Below are 11600 nucleotides of genomic sequence, written 5' to 3'. Positions count from 1 at the left end.
TGGGGGGGGAAGGGGGGGGGGGAATGCGCGTCGGCGCAGTGACGCGAGAGCTGCCGTCGCCTCCCGGCTGGGCTGCGCAGGCCACCGCCAGCCGCGGCCCCAGCGCGCTGCCCACGCATGTGCACCCGTGTGCGTGCACAGCCAGGCGTGTGCATCTGTGTGCGTGCACGGCCAGGCCTGCACACCTGTGTGCGTGCATGACCATGTGTGTGCACTCGTGTGTGTGCATGGCCAGGCGTGTGCACCCGTGTGCGTGCACAGCCACATGCATGCACCCGTGTGTGCACGGCCACGTGTGTGCACCTGTGTGCGTGTGCACCCATGTGTGTGCATGGCCACATGTGCACCCGTGTGCATGCACAGCCACACATGTGCACCTGTGTGCGTGCACGGCCACACGTGCACCCATGTGCATGCATGGCCACGCGCGTGCACCCGTGTGCGTGCACGGCCACACATGCAGCGACACCTCTGCAGCTTCGGCTGCTCCCACGGTGGCCGCTGGCCGGTCTGGGGGCTCAAGGCCGGGGCCGAGGGGAGGCTGCCAGCGCGGCCCTGGGGAGCGTGATGGCAGCACGGCTTCGCACGCGCTCGCCTGTTTGTTTGTGTTACAGATGAGTCACTGGCAGCCCGTGGTGTGTGCGGGGCCGCGCGGCTCCCCCCAGCTCCCCCCCTGCCTGCCGCTGACTCACCCGGCTCCGGGGGGCTCGACGCTGGCCTGGCCCGCGCCACGACGGCAAAGGTGGCAGCACCCTGGGGAGCCAAGAGGTCGGCGAGGGGCAGAGTTAAGGGGATTTGCCCGAGCTCCCCTGGCACAAGCTGGGCAAGGTGCAGGGCAAGGCAGCAATCTGCAGCCGGCAGCGCGGGGGCTGCGGGCACCGTGGGACCGGGCGACCTGCGGGGCACGGGGCCAGTGGAGAGCTCAGCAGGAAAGGGCGCCGGAGGGCAGGGCCGGGTGGCGGCGAGTCATTGTGAAAGTAGTGCTGGCGCGCGGGGCCTGGGAACGGGCAGCCGCCCCGCGCCGTGCCGTGCCGTGCCGTGCCGCACCACCCCGTGCCGGGCAGCGCCTCCGCCTGCCGCCGCGCAGCGCCTGGGCCCAACTGGGGCTGGAAGCAGGAATGTGCCGGGTGCCCGGACGCCGGCTCTGGACAGGGTGCCGGAGCCGGCTGTGCTAGGGTGGCTGGGCACTGCTGGCCAGGCCCCATGGGTGCACACGGTCCGGAGAGCGTCCTGCGCCCAGCGCTGCACTCGGCTGCTGTGCACAGGCGAACTCGCGGCGAGGCTCCGCGCGGAGCTGGATGAGCCCAGCGCCTCCGGCAGTGCCCAGCCGCACAGGACGGCTCGAGCCCGCGGCATTCCGGCCGGGAGCGCAGGCCAGTGCCCAGCACCGCTGCCTGGAGGCAGCACGCCGCATTCACCGGGGCCATGCGCAGCCCGGCACCACCCGACCGCTCCCGGGAAACGTGCCCGAGCCTGAAGCCGGTGCCCGTGCCGCCTGAGTCACCGCGTGTGCGAGGCCACCGCGGCCGGCCAGTGTGTGGGTCCCGCTCCTCACGTGCACCTGCCCCGGCGCGGCCGACCCGAAGCCCCCGGGCACCCGCACCTCTGCCCCGCGGCCCGGGGGCCACGCTGCCCCCACGCACGCTGCCGGCCCCCGCTTTGCGCCAGCGGGCAGGGGGCTCCGCGCGGCTCGGTGCCGCGGCTCCACGTGGCTGCGCGGTGGCAGGGGAGGGCTGGCGCGCCGAGGGGGATGGGGAGCGGCAGGAATCCAGGACTGAGTCACCGCTTCCTCTGCTCGCCCGTGAGTCATTCCCCAGCAAAGCGGAGACGCAGGGGCCAGGCGTGCAGAGGCCGCCGCCGCGAAGGTGATGTGCGCACGGCTGCATGTGAGGGCAACCCCTCGGCATACGCGCGCGCCCCGCCGGATGCTCGCACGGGCCCCAGCCGGAGCGTGCGCACACGCGCTGCCCGGCCGCGCAGCCCGCAGCAGGGTGCACGCAGGGACAGGCGTGTTGGCTGCTCGTGTGTGGCCCCACACGCATGAAAAAGCCCCAGCACATGTGTGCATACGCACACGCCTGCTCCCGCCTTCCTGCGCCCTGAGCCCTTGCCAGACCCAAACTGCAAGGCAGCACCTGTGTGCAAAGCGCACGAACACGGAGCCGTGCAAGCAGCCACGCAGGGCCCCTCACGCCAGGGCGCCCTTACCTGGCACACGCGTGTACCTGACACCGGGCTCAAACCCGCCTGCGCGGGGCAGGACAGCAGCGCGCCAGGCCCCGAGACAACAAGCAGCAGCTTCTCCTGAACCCAACGACCTCGGCTCTTTGCTCCAGTGTCCTGGGAAGGAAGGAAGAGGCCATCAGGAAGCTCTGCCCGGCACCAGCTTGCCCCGTGCTCATGCTGCAGCCCCAAGCGTCCCGCCACCACAGCACCTGCACGGCCGGTGCCCTCCCGAGGACGTTGTGCCCTGGTGCACGTCCCTCCTCGCCACCCAGCTGGACCCTGGACCTGGCAGGCAAACAGTCAGAGCCGTGCATGAGCTATCAGCCTGCTGAGGGCTGCACACACGAAATCCAGACATGCACAAGCACGTATCTCCGTGGGTGCATACGTGTGCACACGTATGTGCATGATCTGCACCAATCTTTACGTACAGGAATGGGGGATATTGCTCTGCCGCCTGCGTGGGGGTGGGCAGGCAGATGCCTCCTCTCACACACATGCACACACACAAGCTTTTCACACCTCTCACACCCGCAGCTGCCAGGCTCCTCCCGGCGCTCACTGCCCTCCCTGTGGTGGAGCAGGGACCCGCACCAGCGCTTGCCCGTGGCCGGTTTCCCTGCAGGGGCTCGCCTGGCTCGCTCCCCGGGCAGCCCGCGGCGGTAGTCTCGGCTCGGTGCCTCCGGGGGCTGGGAGCGCCGCCGCCGCAGGCGTGTAACCGGGTGAACCCTTCGCGGCCAGGCCCTGCCTGATTGAAACCATCCAGGCCTGGCAAGCGCAGCGCAGGGCTCCTGCCACAGCCCTGGGTGGGGGCCACCGTCGCCGACGTGGCAGCCACCGCGGCTGGGGGGGCAGGGACAGCTGCTGGGCATCACCACCAGCCCTCGGGCACTGCCTCCCGCGCCTGTGCCAGGCTCGGCCCTGGCACCCGGACCCCCGTGCAGCCCCGCCGTGGGGCTGCTGAGCCTGCAGGGGGCTCGGGAGGAGCCGCCGGGCCCTGCACACGCTGGGGCGCCCCGGGGCCCTGCAGCCAGGCGGACGCGGGGGAGCCCCCGGGCGCACGGCCCCGCAGCCGGGTACTCGGCGGTGCTCGGCGCTGCAGGCGCAGCCGGGGGCAGCGGCGGGGGCGCGGGGGGGGCGCAGCCTCCTGCTCCCCGCGCTGCCAGCGCCGCGGGAGCCGGGGCGGTCGCCACGGCAACGGGCCTCCCTCGCGCCGCCGTGAATGAATGGGCCGGGCGCGCGCGCGGCGGGCGGCGGGATCCATGAATGAATGAGCGCACGGCGCCGAGCGGGCCCCGGGGGGCGGCGCGGAAAGCTCGGCGCGGATCATCGCGGAGCGGAGCGGAGCTCGGGGCCCGGCCGCACTGCACCGCCTGCCTGCGCGCCCCACGCGCAGCCACCCCGCTGCGTGTCCTCTGGCCCACCCACGCGTGTCCGCCCGTGCACCCCTGCCCTCGCTGCCCGCCCCCTCGGAGAGGTGTCGGGCACCCGGCGACGGGGGCGAAGGCCTCGTGCGTGCAAAGCTGCAATCCCGCTCCGATGCCCAGCGATCCGGGCCGAGGTTTGGCTCCGGCCCGTGCTGCGAAACGGAGCGGAGCGGGGGGCTCCCGTTCACCCGGCGGGCGGCAAAACCCGGCCCAGATTTCCAGGGTGGAGGGGACTTGCGAGTGCGGGCGCGGAGGGGGAGGAGGAGGACGGGACTCGACCCAGGGTCCCGGAGGCAGCAGGGCTGCGGTTGGCACCGCACCCGCACCGCGAGGGGTGTGCCCCATACACGGCCGCCCCTGGCCAGCCTCGCTGCAACGCCGGCCCCTTCCCTGGGCTGCTCCCCAAAAAGCCCTGTTGCAGGGGTGGTGCACTGGGGTGGATCCTCGCTCGCAGCCCTGCGTTGCGTGGGGTGGTCACCCTGCTCAAGCCCCTGCACCACGCAGGGCCCATCACGCCCCCCATCCACCCCAGCAGGAGCTCCCCGTTTCCCCATGGGATCCCTTTACGCCTGGGCTAGACGCCTCCAAGGCCAAAGCCCCCCCCCCCCCCCCCCAGCCCTGAAAGCGGCCCCTGCCCTGCCCCGAGCCAGCTCGGCCCCTCCGCCCCAATAACGCCCGGCGGTTCCCAGCAGACAGGATGGAGGGTGGGTGGCACCGCCTTATCTTCCCAGCAGGGCCCGGGTCAGCCCTGGCTGTCATCGGCCCCGGGACAGCCCGTTCCCAGCACAGGCCTCGAAGGAAACTGCATTGCAACACGAGGCTGGCTCCCGCGCGGGGAGGGGGCATTCCTGGGCTGCCTGGGGGCTGAGTCACCGTCTGGCTACGTCAGGGCCGCGGCCACGCACACGCGGGGACACACACAGCGATATGCCAAGGCCACACACGAGATGTGCACGTGCTGCAAAACACGCAGGGACACGCAGAAATACACACAACGTGGCCATGGCCACGCATGCAGAGACACGCACGTGCAGCGGCACATGCAGGGATGCACACAGCACCAGCATGGCCATGCACGCAGCGGCACACGCAGGCACGTGCTGCGATAGCGGCAGCACGGCTGCAGCCATGCGTGCAGAGACACGCAGCGACACATGCAGCCCTGCACAGACATGACCACGTGGAGACACGCTCACAGCCCATGTGTGCACACGTGCACACACACGCAGGGTGCCGCCGGGGGACGGGGACGTGCCCCTGGATCGCCTGGTGTGGCTGCCACAGAGCTGGGGACAGAGATCCTGCAGAGTGCAGGGACTGCACGGCCACCGCCACGGCCCTGCCGGCTGCAGGCTGGGACCCAGCAGATGCCTCCGCGCAGGCAGAGCCAGGCATCGGGGGGCACCGGCTTCGTGGGGCTGCCGCAAGCAGCACGGCCAGCAGCCCTCGCTTTGCTGCCGGGGTGGCCGTGCCGGCACAGGGCCCGTGCGGGCGCTCGGGGCGCCGCAGCCCCCAGGATGTGGGGAGGGCGCGGGAAGGACGGGCGGCCGTCGCCCTGCCGCCGGGGCTGCTCGGCTCGCGGGCTGCGTCACCGCGGCGCTGACGCATCGCTACCTGTGGGTCCCGCGTGCTATATATAGCCCGGCGCGCATGCCCCATCTGCTCGCCGAAAGCGGTGCTGGCAGCGCAGCGGGGGCCCTGCCGACCCCGAGGCGGCCCCGCGCCCCCCACATCCCCCGTGCCCCCAGGCCAGCAGGCCGAGCGGCGGCGAGGACGCAGGTGGCCCCGCGCCAGCCCCGTAAAGCGGCGAGGCTGCCGAGGCGGCCGGGGAGTGCGCAGCGCGGTGGCACCGTGCCTCCTGGCAGGGCCCCGCTGGCAGGGCCGCCGCGGACGTCACCCGGGATCCGCGTGGCCCTCGTAAACACGCTGACGCACCGCGCGCCCTCCGGCCTGCCGCCTCCCCGTGCCAGCCCTGCCGCGGCACGCCAGTGCCTGGGATGTTGCCCGGCCCGGGGACGCGGTGTGCCGTCCCCAATGTGCCGTCCCCAGGGCTGACCTGGCCACGGCAGGGCCCTGCACAGTGCACCCGGCAGGGAAGGGGCTGGAGGGGGCAGACCGTCTGCACCGGTGTCGCTGGGGGCATCCAGGCACCCGTGCTCAGCGCCCTCCCGCCAGCGCCCTGGCTCTGCCCGGTGCAGGGTGCGGTACGTCGAGGAGGGGGGAGCGCATGCCCAGGACTCCCGGGTCCCTCCTGCTCGCCTCTCGCCCGGCGGGGACCTGCCACTACCCTGCCACCTCCCACTGCCGCCGGCCCCGGGCTGGGCAGACGGGGACGGGGACGGGGGGGGGCGAGCCCGTGTCCCCCTGTTCTGCAACGCCCCTGCAGCGGACGTCTTCGGATGGTCCCTGAGCGCGGTGCATGGCGGCTTGGGGGTGCCTCTACTGGCCCCTTCCCGAGGGCGGGCGGCCGGACCTGGCTCCCTGCACGGCTCCTGCCTGCAGCTCCGGCCCCACGGCAGCCCGGCACGGGAGGCCACCGAGGAGGAGGAGGAGGAAGAGGAGGAGGAGGAGGGCTTGTGGCCGTCCCCCGGGACCAGCCGGGCAGGCTGCCCCGGCTCCGCGGCCCCCGTGATCTCACCGCCCAGGCACGCGGGTGGGCTGCGCCGGCCGGCCAGGCCATGGGGGCCGGGGCGGGCGAGGAGGGGACCCCACGGCCCCGGCGCGGCGGGGAGGGTGCGCACGCGACACCCACGCAGGCACAGCCATGCTCACGCACGCGTGCAGGCGCCCCCGTGGTGCAGTGCTCTGCCGCCTCGGCTTGCGCGGGTGCACGCAGCATGGCGAGCGGGGCGCGAGCCCTCGTCGCACACGCGTGTGCGGGCAGCGTCTCCCGCAGGCCCAAGCGCCCGTGCACGCCGCGCACCAGCATGCACCCGTGTGCATGTGCACCCTGGCTGCATGCACGCGCAGCCGATGCCCGCGTGCAGGGGCCCCCGGGCCGCACGGTTTGCACGCAGGCGGGGGCGCGGGGGCGGCTGGGGGCGGCGTGGGGCTGGGCTGCGACGGGACGGAGGCCGCCGGCCGCCCGGGGGGGTGGGGTGAGACATTCCTTGCGGCGCTTGTTGTTTTATCTGGTTCAAAGTCAGTTCCTGGAATGTTTTTAATTCCAGGATCCCGGCCCTGCGCCGGCAGCGCCCGCCCTGGCCAGCCCGTCGCCGCCGCCCCTCGTGCAGGAGCCGCGCGGCGCTGTGCCGGAGTGGGGCCACGTCCCCCGCGTGGGGAGCCACGGAGGGGGCCACGCGCGGCCCTGGCCCCTCGCAAGGCTTCTGCACCCGGGCTCGGAGCTGTCCGAGCGCCAGGGCCCTCCGGGACGCCCAGGGCCAGCGGGGCTGGGGGTGCCCACGGGTGGCGCAGCCCTCGCAGGTGCCGGGTGCCAGGCGGTGGGGCTGGGTCCACCCCCGCGGCGCGGCGGCTGCCTGCGCTCGCCGGCAGACGCCGTGTTCCCGGCTCCTGCCAGGGACACACCGGCAGCGCCATCGCCCACCCGGCGTCTGGCAGAGCCGCGCCAGCACCGTCTCGCCAGCAGCCAGCGCCGGGGCCGCGGGAGCCGGCCGGGGGAGGGGGGGGGCTGCTCCCCGGGCACATAATTGCCCCCCGTGCGGGGCAGGAAAGCAGAAAGCACCCGGGGGCTGCCGGCAGGGCCGCAGGTGCTGGCGCAGGCTGGAGCCGGGGCGGTGGAGGCAGGGGGTGAGCGTGTGCCCCGCTGCTGCACGCTCACCCGCATGCACCGCGGGGCCGTGCACAGCCGCACCGGCCCCCACCGTGTGCCCCGGCCCCCGCGAGCCCTCGCCCTGGCGCCTGCAGCAGAGCCTGGCGCGGCGGCAGCTGCCGTCAGCACCAAGCGGCCCCGGGGCCGTGTCGTGCCAGGCATCGAGGGTGCTGCGGGGCCACGGGTGTGCCGGGCCGGCCGGGGAAGCGGCGCGGGTTTCGCCCACCATGGGTGTTTCCGGACGCACCCTGCGGCGCGGGGGCCGGGCGAAGGCGCCGGGCCCGACCCGCGGCACCGCGAGGTGGGGGAGCCTCGCTGCACCGGAGCGTCCCGCCGCGGCACCCGCCCCCGGGTCAGGGTCACCCCGCGCGGCGCAGGGCTTTATGACTGAAGGCAAATATTTGCCCCGGCTGCACAGGCCCCGCCGGGGCGTCTGCCCTGCTCGCTGGGCTGGGGCGTCTCGGGGGCCCCCGCGCGCCCGGGGGAGCTGCCGCCGCGCGGCGCCCTGGTGCGAGCCCAGCTGGCACCCGCGTGCACGTACGGTTCTGCCGGGCCCGGCACACGCAGCCCCCGCGCAGCCCTCGCGCCTGGCCGTGCACACGGCGACCCCCCTACTCCCTGCCCCCGGCAGGCACCGCAGCAAAGGAGCCGTGCCGGCGCTGCGCCATCGCTCCGTACCGGCAGGACGGGGCTCAGCGCCCGCCCCAGCGCCAGGCGTGCCGGGGCCGGGCGGGGGCAGAGGGCAGCCCGGACGCCTGGGCTCGCCGCGGGGTTCGGGCACGGCCAGGAGGAGGGAGGCGGGATGCCCAGGGCCAGCGTCCAGCTCTGGGGAGGCCGCGAGGGCTCGGGGAGCGCCGGACGCCTGGGCTCGCTGGGAAGCGCCGTTCCCGGCGCGCCCTGCGCCCCGGGGACCCCCCCACTTTATCGCCAGCATCTGCCGGCCCCGGGCGCCGTGATGTCACCCCAGCGGCGCGGCGCGAGGCGGTGCCCCGTGTCCCGGCTTGCCTCCCGCCGCGCCGCAGACACCTCCTGCGGGCGCTCGCCCCGCGCCGGGCCATGCCGCGCCGTGCCGTGCCGTGCCGTGCCGCGCTGCACCGTGCTGTGGGGGGGGGGCCAGACTCGCCCCCAGCATCGCTGCACCCCGGCACAGGGCCCGCAGCACCCACCGGTGCCGCTGCTCCCCAATCACCTGGGACCCCCCAAGCCCCCGGTGAGCCGAGGCCACGGTGAGAGGGCCGGAATTAGGCTGCTCGGGGCCCTGTGGGCGAGAGGCCGTGGGAGCGGGGCTGTTCGCACAAGCGTGCGTGTGCACAGCAGTCCGCACACACGCGTGTGCACGCCAGCGAGCAGGCGGGAGCGTGCCCCCGTGGGCGTGCGTGGCGGCGGCGCGCGTGGGCGGGCGCGCGAGCAAGGCAGGCGTGAGCGTGCACACATGCATGTGTCCGTCCGTGCGTGCCGGGCCGGGCAGCGATTGCCTTAAAAGGCCTCTGCCATTTGCTCCCGGTGCGGCGATCGGCTCCTCTTCCCGTTGCCAAATTTGGCGCGAGCGGCGCGCGGGCCGGGGGTGTCGGGGGGGCGGCCCGGGGCTCGCTCTACCCGAAATGACGTCAAAGCAGGGAGCTGGCAGCGGGACGCCCGGTGCGGCGCATGTCACCGCAGGAACCTGAGCCACTTCCTCTCCCGGCCCCGGCTTCCTCCGGCGCTTGGCCCCGGGGCGCGCGGCCCCGGCCGGCCCTCCCCGGCCCCCCGCAGCCCCACGGCAGCCCAGCCGCCACGGGGCCACCTTCCTGCTTGGGAAGAGCCGTCGGCCCGGCCGGGAAATCCCATTCCCAGGGTCCCCTCGGGGCTGGGCACGGAGCAGCCCCTGGCTTCCTGCTCCCACGCACCGGGTGCGGGGACATGGCTGGCCGGGGACAGCGGGGTGCAGGGGTGTGCACATGGGGTGCAGGGGCACGGCTGATCTGGGTGCAGGGGGGCGTGCGTGGGGTGCAGGGGGATGTGCATGGGGTGCAGAGGGGTGTGCATGGGGTGCAGGGACGTGCATGGGGTGCAGGGACATGGCTGGCCAGGGACGTACCCAGGGTGCAGGGACATGCTGGACAGGGACACTGGCAGCCCCGGAGGGCCGTGGGTCGGGGGAGGCAGAGCTGCCCCTTCCCAACACGGGGTGCCCGTGTGGGGCGCAGGTGCACGGGGGGGGGGTCGTGGCCGGAAGAAGCGCTCCGGCCCGCGGCGGGGAGGAAGCGGCGCAGCGGCCGCCCCCGCAGCCTCCAGCCGCCCGAGCGTCCCGGGGCCGAGCCGCCTGCGTGGGGGCGAAGCGGCCGGTGCTGCCCTGGGCACCTGCCGCGCGACGGGGCCGGCTCCAGCCTGCGGCGTCCCCGAGCGCAGCACCCGCCACCGAGCCGAGCCGAGCCGAGCCGAGCCGAGCCGAGCCACGGCAGCCCCGGTCCCCGGCCCCCGGCCATGCGCTGGCCTTGGTTCGCCTGCCAACTCCAGCTGCAGCCGCCTAAATATTTAGACGGCTCGTCCAGCAGACTCAACACCCGCCCGTGCCCCCGTCCCCGTCCCCCCGCAGCGCCCCGGGCCCCCCCGGTGGGGCTCACGTGCCCGGTGGTGCCCGGCGCGGCGGTGCCGGGCGTGCGAAGGCCGCCGGACCGGTGCGCCCGGCCGCGCGAGCGGGCGGCAGCGTCAGCGCTCGCCACCCCCGGCTTCCTGCCCTCTGCCAGGAAGGAGCGCGGCCCCGCGCCGGGCTGCAGCGCCGCACGCGCGCCCCGGCACGCGCATCCCGCGCCCCGCGGGGCCCTTCCCTGCGGGAGCCGCCGGGGCCGGGGGAAGCCGGGGGGGGGGACGGCGCGTCCCCAGGGCCTTCCCCACCCCGGCACCTTCCCCGGGGCGGGGGAAAGCCGCAGGGAAACGAACCTGCCGCTTCCGCAGGTGGGGAAACCGAGGCAGGGCTGCGGCAGGAGGGAACCAGGCGCCGAGCGCCACCGGCCCCCGCGCCAGGGTCCGGGGCTGGCCTTGCCCGGCGGGAGGAGCAGCCCGCAGCCGCGACGCGGGAGGGCCGGTGTGGCGGGGAGGGCGCAGGCGCCGGCGGCCGGCCCGGCCGGTGCAACCGGCCCGGCTCCTCCGTGGGCCGCAGCAGAGCGCGTCGGCAGGGCTGCGGGATGGGGCCCGCGGGACCGGGCAGCGCCGGAGCGGGTTTGCCTGGTCGGGTGAGCGCCGCAGCCGCGCGGTGCAGGGGTCGGGCAGGTCCCCTGCATGTCCCCGCGGCCGGTGCCGGGGCAGGGTGGGGACGCCGCACCGGGTTCCCAGGCCGGTGGTTCCCAGAACCCGGCCCGGTTCCCCCTTCCTGGGAGGAAGGGGCAAATCCACCGCCTCACCCGCGGCGTGCTCGAGTTTCTCTTCCTCCTGCGCTGCCTCATGGGGCAGGGCGTGGAGACGCTGCGGGCGTGAATGCACACAGATGCGTGCGGGTGTGCACACACCCACGCGTCAACGCCTGTGCAGAGTCGGGCACACGCGTGTGCCTGGCTGTGTGTGTGTGTGCAGGGGGTGTGCATGCACGGCTGTGCGTGTGCATGTGTGCACAGACGTGCACGTGTGTGTGCAGGGCTGCGTGCACATGGGTGTGTGCACAGCAGTGCATGTGTGTGCAGGGTGTGAGCAGGGCTGTGCGTGTGCATGTGTGCGCAGCCATGCATGTGTGTGCAGGGTGTGAGCAGGGCTGTGCGTGTGTGCACAGCCGTGCATGCGTGTGTGCAGGGCTGCGTGCACATGGGTGTGTGCACAGCAGTGCATGTGTGTGTGCAGGGTGTGAGCAGGGCCGCGCGTGCATATGGGGTGGGAACGCCAACCATTTCTTGGCTTCACGCAGTCACAGGGGCCGCTGCCCTGCGAGGTGGCCGTCCTGCTCCGCGGGGCCGACAGCGGCCCCCCCAGCGATGCTCCCACGCACATGCACACGCCGTTCCCAGCCGGGGGCCAGGGACCGCAGGGGCCCGCGGGACGCCTGCACGAGGACGCGCCACGCGGGCCGGCACCGCTGCCCCCAGGACAAGGGGAAAACGTTTAAGGCCCCCCCCAGAAGCAAGAGCCCTCGCCCCCCTCGTGGAGGGGCAGGTGGGCAGGGGGCACAGCGAGGATGGGGAGGCTGCGGCGGGGGTGCGGGGAGCCCGGCC

The sequence above is a fragment of the Apteryx mantelli genome, chromosome 30 (genome assembly GCF_036417845.1).
Source record: "Apteryx mantelli isolate bAptMan1 chromosome 30, bAptMan1.hap1, whole genome shotgun sequence".
Lineage (NCBI taxonomy): Eukaryota > Metazoa > Chordata > Aves > Apterygiformes > Apterygidae > Apteryx > Apteryx mantelli.
The sequence above is the reverse complement of the archived record's forward strand: the minus strand, read 5'-3'. Positions refer to the sequence as shown.